The sequence below is a fragment of the Girardinichthys multiradiatus genome, chromosome 11 (assembly GCF_021462225.1).
Source record: "Girardinichthys multiradiatus isolate DD_20200921_A chromosome 11, DD_fGirMul_XY1, whole genome shotgun sequence".
In the NCBI taxonomy this organism is placed as follows: Eukaryota; Metazoa; Chordata; class Actinopteri; order Cyprinodontiformes; family Goodeidae; genus Girardinichthys; species Girardinichthys multiradiatus.
In genome coordinates, this window is record NC_061804.1 from 27,041,479 (window position 1) to 27,052,816 (window position 11,338).

The 11,338-nt window shown below is 40.0% G+C and overlaps 1 long non-coding RNA gene across 1 annotated transcript; it reads right to left on the reverse strand.

Annotated features, from left to right (window-relative positions):
- Nucleotides 1–371: 371 nt before the first annotated feature.
- LOC124876027 lies at nt 372–2,736 on the reverse strand. The gene is made up of 2 exons (XR_007040194.1): nt 2,396–2,736; nt 372–814 (listed from the first exon to the last, which is right to left on the reverse strand). It is a non-coding gene; the product is annotated as an uncharacterized LOC124876027 (long non-coding RNA).
- Between the last annotated feature and the right edge of the window lie 8,602 nt (nt 2,737–11,338).

Consider the following 11,338-nt stretch of genomic DNA (forward strand, 5'->3'; position numbering starts at 1 on the left):
CATTCAGTACCTAGCAAACGTATTAGTACCCCCTTTTCGTATTTTGTCATGTTTACAACCACAAACTTCAATGTATTTAACTGGGATTTTATGTGTTAGACCACCACAATGTTGTGAAGGTAAAGGATATATGGTTTTTACTAATATACATCTGAAAAGTGTCACATTAACTCTGACCAGCCGCCTTGTCTCTGCTGAAGGAAAGCATGCCAACAGTATGATGCTGCCACCACCAAGTTTCAAACCTTGAGGCAAACTGTACATGGTATTTATTTTGACTTTACATCAGCACAGGCTTTCTTTTCCCACTTTTCCATAAAAAGCTGATTTACATGACTAACTTTTAAATAATATGAATGAATGCAAATGCACACTTTTCAAATTTTTATTTGTAAAATATTCAAGGGGTATTAATACAAGGCCCAGTACCCAACCCAAAAGATGATAGCTTAAGATTTATGTATTTACAGATGATGTGATCTATGGGAGTCTGAGAACAGGTGATACAGAAGATGAAGCATTACATAATGATTTTATATTCCATTATTACAAAATTTATTAAATTACTCTTGAGAAACAATGCAGAGTAAATAAAATTACAAAATGTACATTTTAAAGACATGAAGGCCACAACTTTCTCATGAATGGTTAAAGAGACAGTCATGCTTCTGGGGATTCCAGATGTCTCAGTGTACATTGTTTGTTGTTTCATGTCTGTGCACAAGTCCATAACTTTCTCATGTCGACCATCCTCTTCCCACCACTGCCAGTGCATGTTCAGTCTTAATCTTCCACACACTTAAACCTCAAAATGCTGCAAAGAGACAGGACATCAATATGTCAGGGTAAGCATGGACTACACACACAGAGTAAGTAAACCAGCTGAGAGATCTCCAAAACGTGCACACAGATCAACTGCAGTTTTTTGCTAACAAAATGCACACAGTTCCTATAAGAATTGGTAGAGCTAATTTAAATGGCTTCATTTTCTGACATGGACCTGACTTTGAAACTTAGATTTATTATTTTTGTCAGTTGGGTCTTGGCTTTGAAAAGGTCAAACCAGAAGGTTAAACTCAACTTGATTTATCAATTCCAAAAATATTTCAGAATTTGTGCTTGGTATAATAGTCATCTTCCTGAAACACCCAAATGTGTCTAAGTTTCAATCATTTGACCTAAACTATCACCTTCAGACTATTATATTAGGAGCTGAGGTGTCACCGAAACCCTCAGTGGTGTAGGCAGAGGCTGAGGCGTTGGCGAGACCCTCAATGACCCTCATTGAGGGTCTCGCCGACGCTTCAGCCTCTGCCCACGCCACTGAGGGTCTCGGCGACGCTTCAGCCTCTGCCCATGCCTCGTTCTGGCCTCTGACCAGGACCCTCAGTGGCGTGAGCAGGAGCTGAGGCGTCGCCCTGACCTTCAGTGGCGTGGGCAGGAGCTGAGGCGTCGTCGAACCCGGTTCCTGAGGGGTTCAAGGAACCGTTTGTCCTCGTTCTGGCCTCTGAACCCAGAGACGAGGGGTTCGAGGAGGAAGCGCCGTCGAACCCTGTTCCTGAGGGGTTCAAGGAACAGTTTGTACTCGTTCTGGCCTCTGACCCAGAGATGAGGGTTCGCCAGGAGCCGATTCTGCCTCCGAGGGTTCGCCAGGCGCCGCCTCTGCCTCCGAGGTTCCACCAGGTCCTCGCCGCCGTCGCCGGCTGATCAGGCCTCTGAGTAGCAGGTCCTGGACTCCTCCTGAACTTTATACCTGCATGGGACAACCTCCCAGTGGCCCGCCTGAAATCTGTGCCCGCTCGGGACGACCTCCCGGTCGCCCGCCTGAACTCTGTGTTTTTTGTTTGGACTCTTGGGTGTCTGGTATCCGCCCTTAAGGGGGGGTTCTGTTATGATTTGTGGGTGTTTTGGGGTTTTGTTGGTCTTATTTCACAGTTGAAGTTTTGAATCATGTTTCTGTTTATATTTCTGGTCATGTTTTTGTTCATGTTTTGTCAAGTTTGGTTTTTGGATCTGGTTATGCTTTCGTTTCATGTTTTTCTAGTTATGTTTCTGTTAGTTTGTATTCTGGAATTCCTGTTTTGCTCAGTCACGTTTGTTCTCTCCTGTCAATTAAGTTTATTCGGTTCACCTGCACCTAGTTAATCTGTTTCCTTGCTTCACCTGGTTCACACTCCATATATACACCTTCGTTCTGTTTATTCCTTGCGGAAAAATTTTTGAAATCATGCTCAAGTCTTGCTTTCTGGATTATGCTCGCGTCTAGTCGTCTCGATCGTGCTCAAGTCTTGTTTTTCTCGATCATGTCATGCCTGTCTTGCTTGCCTCATCTGCCTGTTTTGATCCTGCCTCATCTGGAGTGAGTTTTTGTTAATTAAATAATTTTTTCACTTACCGTCATGCTGCCTGCTAGTCTGCATTCTGGGTTCCTCCGTTGCTCAAGTCCTGACACAGACAGGAGAATTTGTGAGAATGATCAGGAACAGTCCAGGAAACGTCAATATTCCAGCTTTGCATGAACTGAAAGATGTTGGGACCTCTTTTTCATTACGTGGCAAATTTAAAATTTCCATGAAGAAATTTGGTGCAAATCAGCAAAGACGTTCCTTCTCCTAAATTTGTAATTTAAAGCTTGACTAAAACTTGCAGCTGCCCAAATGGACAAACCAATGTCTTCTGTTGAAAAGGTTTATCAGAAAATACAAAACATTATCTATTTGGCTACATAACATGTAGTATGTCTGTAGGAGTCACCTAGGAACACTGTCTCGCTGACAGCGGTGCATAAAGTGAATGGAATAATGAAGGAGAACCACCTCTAAATTACTCAACTTTGCCTCAAAACAGCTAATTGTGTCAGGATGCAGTTTACAGGTGGACCCCAGAATGCAGACAGGTAGGCAGAGTTGTGGTGAGTAAAAAGTTTTAATTAAAGAAAAACTCTCTCAGCCAGGTGGCAACAAAAACAGGCAAGGCGCACAGGGCTTGACTTGGCTCAATGGACAGGCATGGAATCAAAAACAGACAGGGAGATGAGCAGTATGTAGCCGCGAGGAATGAACAGAACAGCAGTGTACAGTATATAAAGGGCATGGCAAAGGAGAAACATGGAGACTAATTGGCATGATGCCGGTGGACCAAATGTAGATGATCACAGGCTGTGACAGGAGTGAACACAAAAGATGGCAAGGAATACCAGGACACAATCAAACCTAAGACGCATTAAAGCATAAACTAAAATGCACATTGAGCAAAATACAAGAATCATAAGAAACCAAGCCTGAGAAACGATCTAAAACACCAGATAGAAAACAAGGATCAGAAGTGAAATCCAACACACAACTTGGAGAACATAATCAAAACCACAGTAAACATCCAAAACAAAAACTCAAACACCCTCAAATCATGACAAGTTGGCTGAAACCTAAACATAACTTGGTGGTTTCAAAATGGGGCTGCATGACGGTGCAATATGTAGACCTATTGCCTTGCAACAAGAAGGTCCCAGGTTCGAATCCTGGCCTGGGGTCTTTCTGCATGGAGTTTGCATGTTCTCCTCATTGTTGGGCCCAGCCATGGAAAGAGAACATCTAAACAACTCTGGAGAGCACCCCTGTTCACACTCTTAAGCCACTATTCCACAAAGACCACAAATAATACAAATCCACAAGAATTGCTAAATGTTAAGATTTGTAAGGATTCCTGGAATTTTTCATATTTTCTGGTCCAATTTGTGAAGCCCCTAAGATTCAGTTATGAAACAGATAGGATAGATAAAGATAAATTGTGAGATTCAGATTGATTTGTATTAATATTGTCAAGAATTCAGTACGATTTACAGGAATCTATTAAGTATACTGCCTGAACCTTAGTTAGCAATATGCCGACTGTATCTAAGAATCAGTTGAAATTAAATTAGAATTGGTTACGATTGTTGACAATTTGTGGATCCATCAAGAAACTAAGGCAGCCAACAGGTGCAAATGCGCAGCAACTGCTAAACATGCTGCAAACAATCTCCAAGATACACAAACACAAAAAAACAAATGCAACATAAAAATGCTGAAAAAGAAATATGTTGCAATCACAGAAGAGCCAGTGTCTCTAAGGGTGTATTCACACCTGCCACTTTTGGCCCACTTTAAATGGACCAGAGTTCATTTCCCCCCTTGGTCCGGACTTTTTGTGCAGGTGTGAATAAACTCTAGCAAACCCTGGTCCGGACCGAACAACCGGACCGAGTCCTACTTTTTGAGGAGATCTCGGTCTGCTTCCTAATGGACTCTGGTGCAGCTCTCTTCTGGTGAGAATACAAACCGGCCTCGATCCGATCCAACTACAGAAAACATTAACCTTTTTGGACTTAATGAGCCACCGTAGCGGTTAGCTAAATTGAATGTTGTACTGAAGTCATACCTTATCAGTCGTCTGCTGCTTTGCAACACTGCATCCAGAATGCTGTGGGTAAGGGCATGCAGAGCACATCGTCTCCTTCAGCTTGCAGTACGAATTCACCAATGCCATTCCAAAACTAGAAATAGAACACTGCAAAACCTGAGTCGAATGAATGAATGCACTAAATTAAAAAAATAAAATCCGCTTCTGTTCCAGACCAAACAAGCGGACCAAAGGACTTTCCTGGTGTTAATACACCCTGTTAGGAATAACCATTATTAATATTATTCATAGCTGGTTTTCCCATTTATACCATAGTGAAATAAAGTATACGTTCTAATGTTTCCCTTTTGTTACAATAGGATAGGAATGCTCATAAACATACAGTACAAGGATAAATGGCCCAAGGTTTGTCATAAATGACCTGAGGCTGGGGCACTGGGGTAGATAGTGAAGCAGCTGGTATAACTGGTTTGATTAGAAAGCCACAGCACACTTAGATTAAGTATGTATTATGATTTGGGGTTGTTTGGTTTCTGTTTTTTTTTCATATATGCTTCTCACAGTTTTTGTATCATGTTTTTGTTTATTTTTCTGGTCATGTTTTAGTCTTGTTCATGTTTTGTCAAGTTTGGTTTATGGATCTGGTCATGCTTTAGTTTCATGTTGTTCTAGTTTCTGTTAGTTTGTATTCAAGAGTCTGTTTTGCTCCAGCCACGTTTTGTTCTGTCTGTCAATTATCTTTATGCGGTTCACCTGCTCCAAGCTAATCTGTCTCCTTGCTCCACCTGGTTCACGCTCCATAAATACACACCTGTTCAGTTACACATTGCGGAAACATTTTCAAATCATGCTCAAGTCTTGCTTTCAGGATCATGCTCATGTCTTGCTTTTTGGATCATGCCATGCCTGTCTCGCCTGCCCGTTTATTGTTTTGTTCCTGCCTCATCTGTGAGTGAGTTTTTGTTTTTTATTCATTAAATCTTTTTCCACTTACCATCATGCTGCCTGCTAGTCTGCATTTCGGGGTCCTTCACTACACAAACCCTGACAGTATGGACACCTGCTACTACACAATCTAACAGATAAACACCACAATGGTGACACATAGTCTACTGATAATCACTGAGGGAGTGCACATCCATTGCTATATGTATCTAAACTATATGTGACCTTCTATCAAGGCTCTTCGTCATCCTCTAACAGACGGCGACGGTCCAAGACGGAAGCCTCAGCGCTGATCTCTGTAATCATTCCTCTGCCTTAATTTAGATTAAATGAGCTAAAAGTTAGAAACTGGTTGAGAGTCGTTCCTTTAAGAGTCAGTGTTAGATAAAGTGTGTGATCGCTTCTGGGGACCAAGTACCGGAGGAGCTCCGAGGCGTCTGACCGCCGACAGGGTGGGGTAGCTCAGACAACCCTAAGCGAAACGGTGCCAGTCACGGTTCCACCCTGACCTGTCTGCGGAGGTCAGGGTTATCACTCATTAAACATGATAAAAACACATATTTAAGAAGTCACGTGATCCAATGATTGTCAATGGTACTTTCTGGGATTTTTATGAATCTCTGTGCGCTACAAATATGGTTGACACTTTGCCTCATATCTTATTGCCTCATATCTGAACAATAGTTCTTTACCTTGTATTGCAAAGAAGGACGCTCTAACTTTGATGCTGTTATCATGTCTTAGGCGGTCTGGTAAATGGAAAAAAATGGGAAAAAAATGGGAAAAAAATGGGAAATTCCTGGGCCTTCATGGGTTCCCACAAAAATTTTTCAAGAATATTTGGTCAGAGACCCACCTAATTTTCATGCCTACTATCAATGATATTTTAAGTAATGGCACACCTGCTTCCATTGGTCTACTTTTAAAAGAAGGAAAAATTCCTTAAGATTTTCTTAATTTAGGCCTATTAGTTTGCTCAATGCAGATCCCAAAATTGTTGCAAAGGTACTGGCTGGGAGATTGGAAAACATCCCTTCTAAAAAAATAAACCTTGATCAGGCAGGGTTTGTAAAAACCAAGATTTGGCACAGACAATATATGCTGCATTGTTAATGTTATTTAATATCTTAACACCAATAAAATCCCAGCATTCATAGTCCCCCTGGATGCTGAGAAGGCGTTTGATCAAGTTAAAATTTGGTCTGGGCCCAAATTTCATTAATATGAGTAAAACCTTCTAATCAGATCTAACAGCCACAGTTTATACAAACAGCTTGATTTTTGATGGCGTCGCGGTCTGGGACTGCAAACTAGGGTGCCCCCTGTCACCCTTATTATTTACTTTGTTTATTGAGCCTTCAGTTGAGGTCATCAGAACTAACTCTGATGTATTTGGAATTAAAGTAGGTGAAAAAAAATACCCTTTATTTCAGTATTTGGAGCATATATAAATGGACTGTGAAATTGATTTCGGCAGTTTTGAAATGTATGGCCACATTCAGTGTCCTGCCTTGGTACAAGATTATCTTGGGGAAGTCTGTCACCATCCCGTTTAATATCCCCCAGGAAATGTTGATACGATCTCCTTATCAAATGTCCAGGAGGGGCTTTAAATATTTAAGTAGTTTTGGTATACCTAATTTAAATAATCTCTTTGAAACTAATTATTAACCTCTTATTCAGAAGGTTTGGAATCATCAGACAAAGTGGGCTTCCTTACTAACTTCTCTTTAATAACTTTACCATTTTATTTCAAAATATCCCATGTTATCTGACCCCTGCATTTTTAAGTCATTAACCTCTCATATATCTCTCTACATTTGAAATAATACACATCAAAAAGTCAAGTTCTCTATACTTACTAAGCCAAGAGATCTCGGTGGCCTGTCCCAACACTCTACAACTATATTATTGGTCAGCACAACTTAAAATCATGCCAGACTGGTTCATGAATAGGGAAGATTCCTTATGGGTGGGTCTTGAATCTCAATCTTGTTATCTCAGTAAACTTAACTGCCTTGCTTTTATAAACAAAATAGATTAATTAAATCATCTTAAGAGCAACATAAATGTTTATAAAACTCAATTGGTTTGGCAATATGTGAACAAATATATAGACATTTTTCCTGTCATCTCCATCCGGTCTCCACTGGCTCCAAATCCGGATGTACCGGTACAGATTAGGAGTATTTGATGGAGTGGTCATTTAAAGGCTTGTCAAAATTCATGGACTTGTTGGACTCCGACTCTGTTAAATCCTTTGAGAAAATTAGGGCTAATTTTAATATTCCCCATGAAGACTTCTTCAGTATCTTCTTAAGTATCTCCAAATCTCATTTTGCAGGGTCTCTTTTGAGGACAGGCAGGATACATGTGAAATTGTCAGAGATTTGCTGTCATTGGGCGTTTTCTTCACCAGCCTGAGGTATTCTTGTTGGTCTAATGACGATTATTGTAGTAGATGGAGCTGTCGCTTCTGACAGACATTCCAGAACACTAAAACTGACAGGAGGAAACCAATTGACCGAATATTATTGTTTTTCCCTTTTTCAAGATGATTAAACCATAAAAAGCACAAATGTTGTTAAAAAAGTTCAAGAAGTTTGTGAAGTCTTACTGGCCATTTCCAGGTTTGCTGCTGGAAGGGATGAGCTCAGCCCCTAGATGTCCTTCAAGGAGATTCTGGTGCTGGAATAAATATGTGGCCAAGGCTGCTGAGTGGAACTGGAGAGGCTTTAAGACTCTTTGCTGTTTAATCTAGCCATATGGATAGATTATTGACAGGGAAAAGTGGATTCAGTTTCAACTGAGCCTCCACAGGGGTATCGGGTTTCAGGCATTGTCTGGGTGGAGAATGCTCAACTATGAGGAATGGGAACTTTTTTCCACCTTAAAAAAGAACAGTTGAAATAAGTGAGAACAGTCACATGACATTCAAACCCATGATGAGTGCAGGTAAATTTGTGACCAGATCTGTATGAGATGAGCCTCTTGTGCTGACAGGTAAATATTAAATGTGACAACTGGTCACGTTTAAGCTAAAATCGGAATGTCTTCCTGTAGAAATAATATTTAAAAACTTCTCCCAAACTTTTTAATGGAGCTGACCTCTTTCACAGTGCTGATTTTGCACAGAAGCTCTTTCTGAAAACATTACTTTAACTTCTCTTTCAATATTCATCAAACATGTCAAAGATCTGCAGACGTGGGGGAAATGTTTCTCCACATACACTCTGGGTGAAAACTCATGCATTATGAGAAGACCTTCTTTTCCCAGAGATTATGTAAGCAACACATATTGTTGTGGTGAATACATGGCTACCTGACATTTATTCCATGTTCCAATCTGATTTAAGGATGGCATGTGGCTGGGAAAAGCAGGGGAAAGTAGCAAAGTACAGCTTTTGAAAATTCTCTTGGGAAACGAGATAGAGACACCTTGTCCACTGTGGGACAATGGATAAACAGAATTTGATCACGTCATGGTACACAGCGCTCTCTCTGCTACAGGATACAGCCAGGAGGGAGGACAGAGCTGCCTAGTCAAGTCAGACAGCAAGTCTGTTGGTGGCATGTTGGTCTGCATGACTTTAACCAGTCTGCAAAGACATTCAGCGTCCTGCAAGCTAAAATGGACTGGTGGTCCTACTGAGTGCTGGCAGCATCATCTGAGGAATAACCTCTGTGTTTGCGCGATCACAAGCAGAGATTAAGTCTTTGATGGAGGCACAAAAATGGGGCAGATCACAGTTTGCTGGAAAAATAAATCCATTGATTGTGATAAAGGAGGACTTACTCTGCAAAGTCAGCATGGTGTGGGTATTTCTTTTTGAATTGCCACAGATAGTGCCACGGTTATCCTTGATTTAATGAATATTTATAACATATAAAAGCAGAATGCTTCCCTAATGTAAAAAAAAAAATTCTAATCTGCACCTAAAAATAACGAACAAAACAAAGAATCAGCTGGAAGAATCTTGAACTAAACCGAAAACTAAACAGAAAAATCAGTCTTCACAGAACCTCTTCAATGGTATAAGGATATAATAAAACCTGAAATAATGTTCCTAACAGAGCATTTTACACAATGCCAAAAACAGGACCAATATATTATTAAAGGTAGAAGAACTATAGGCTGGGATATGGGCCTGTCTGTGAGCAGGAACAGTTCTGATGAAGACGAGGGTGAGTGGGTAAGTGGTTGGATTTATTGTTCCAGCAAACTTGGCGCGTTTATCTTATTTCTCAATTAATCAAGGATTTCATTGATAGGTTACCTAATTGCTAATATATTCAACAGCTGCAGGGCTTTGACATCAGCTTCCCCGCTTCTAACCAGCACCAAAAACTTTACCTACTGTTACCGTCTTTCCCACTGAATATCTAAATCAATGGCTACAAGTCTTTTTGCAGAATAAAACATAATTTTTCTAGAAGCAAGTACCCAATAAGACCTGAAATACACATGTTGGCTACCTCACCACTTTCAAATCTGTACATGTATATACATTTGATGGTAAATTGTGAACGTCACAGTATGTAGTCGGGTCAAACTAGGATTGAATTGTGGTACACTGTTTACAAACTCTGTAAACTCTGTTTGTGAAATCTTTATTGTAATCCAAAGGATTTATAGTTTTGTCCATAAATATTGCAAACATCTCATGTTGTCTCATTTTTGAGACTCCAGAATCTTGGTTCTTCTTGTAGGTTAATTGTATCGTTAACCCCTTAGAAGATAAGCACTATTTCATCTGGTATATAGATTTCATTGTTTGTCAAGAAATGTCCTTTTAGACATTATGAGGTTGTTGTCTATATTTTATATTTGAATTAAGCTAAAAATAAAAACATTAATACATAACCTAAGAAACCCTAACCCTAACCCTTTACCATTTAATGATTCAGGTTATGGGTTATTTCTAACCCACTTCTAACTCAAAATCGGCTGTATTAAATCAACCGAAACCTGGATTGGTCCATATTTATCAATATATGTTAACTTGTTTTTACAATGCACAATTCTATCCACACTGGTAAATTCTGTTACTGTGAATTTAAATGAGTTATAGTTTGGAGTAGGAGGATGTGCCAGAATTTGCATCCCTAAATTAGCTGTTCTTTGTGACAAGTGGTGAAATTTCACCTATGACCACAATTCCCCAAGCGATTACATTTTATTCATGTTGTGCACCAAAAAGAAAAAATATATAGCATCCTAACATGGTTCGGTTCTGTCTCTGAAGATAAGAGCTATTAAAAACAGCTATCAGGTGGACATTCTTCACAGGAATGTGTTGATAGATCGGTTGTCTCATCTGGCTCACCTGCTATCGTGACAGCCTGAGATCTTTCCCCCGCAGACACATAAAAATTGCATTTGGTTTTCTTAAGAAATATCCCACTGCCAGACATCCTCTGTGTCAGTCTCTTACTGTCTTTTTCAGTCTCCACAGAGACAGGAAAAGGAAGCTGAGTGTTTGACTGTGTGTAGGAGCCAAACACTGACCAGGTTTACCTCTCCACTAAAAATAAATCACATCAGAGGCACTGAGAATGTGTGACAAGTGGCTGTTTATCATGTTTTTACTTTAAAAAGAACGGTTAAAGTTGTGGTGGTCAGCTTTGTTGTTTCAAGACAGGCAAATTGAACTTATTGATGTATTTTCTCAGCTGAAGACCACAGGGTGCTGGTTCACTCTAGGGAATAATGACCTACACTGGGAGCATTCACCTCTGCTCTATTTTCAAGTAAAAACAGGCTGCATTCACAATGGAAAATAACTCTGACAGCAAGACTCAACCCTGAGAGGACTAATCTAAGCTTGAATCTGATTATATATAAAGGATTGCATGAATTTAACACATCGAGACACACTGGAGACATAAACGTCAATGTATTTTATTAGTATTTTCATGAAATAGACCAAAGCAGATTAGTAAGAAAAGCATGCATGGTTTTTATAAATATTTTATAAAAATCAAAAACCTGTGA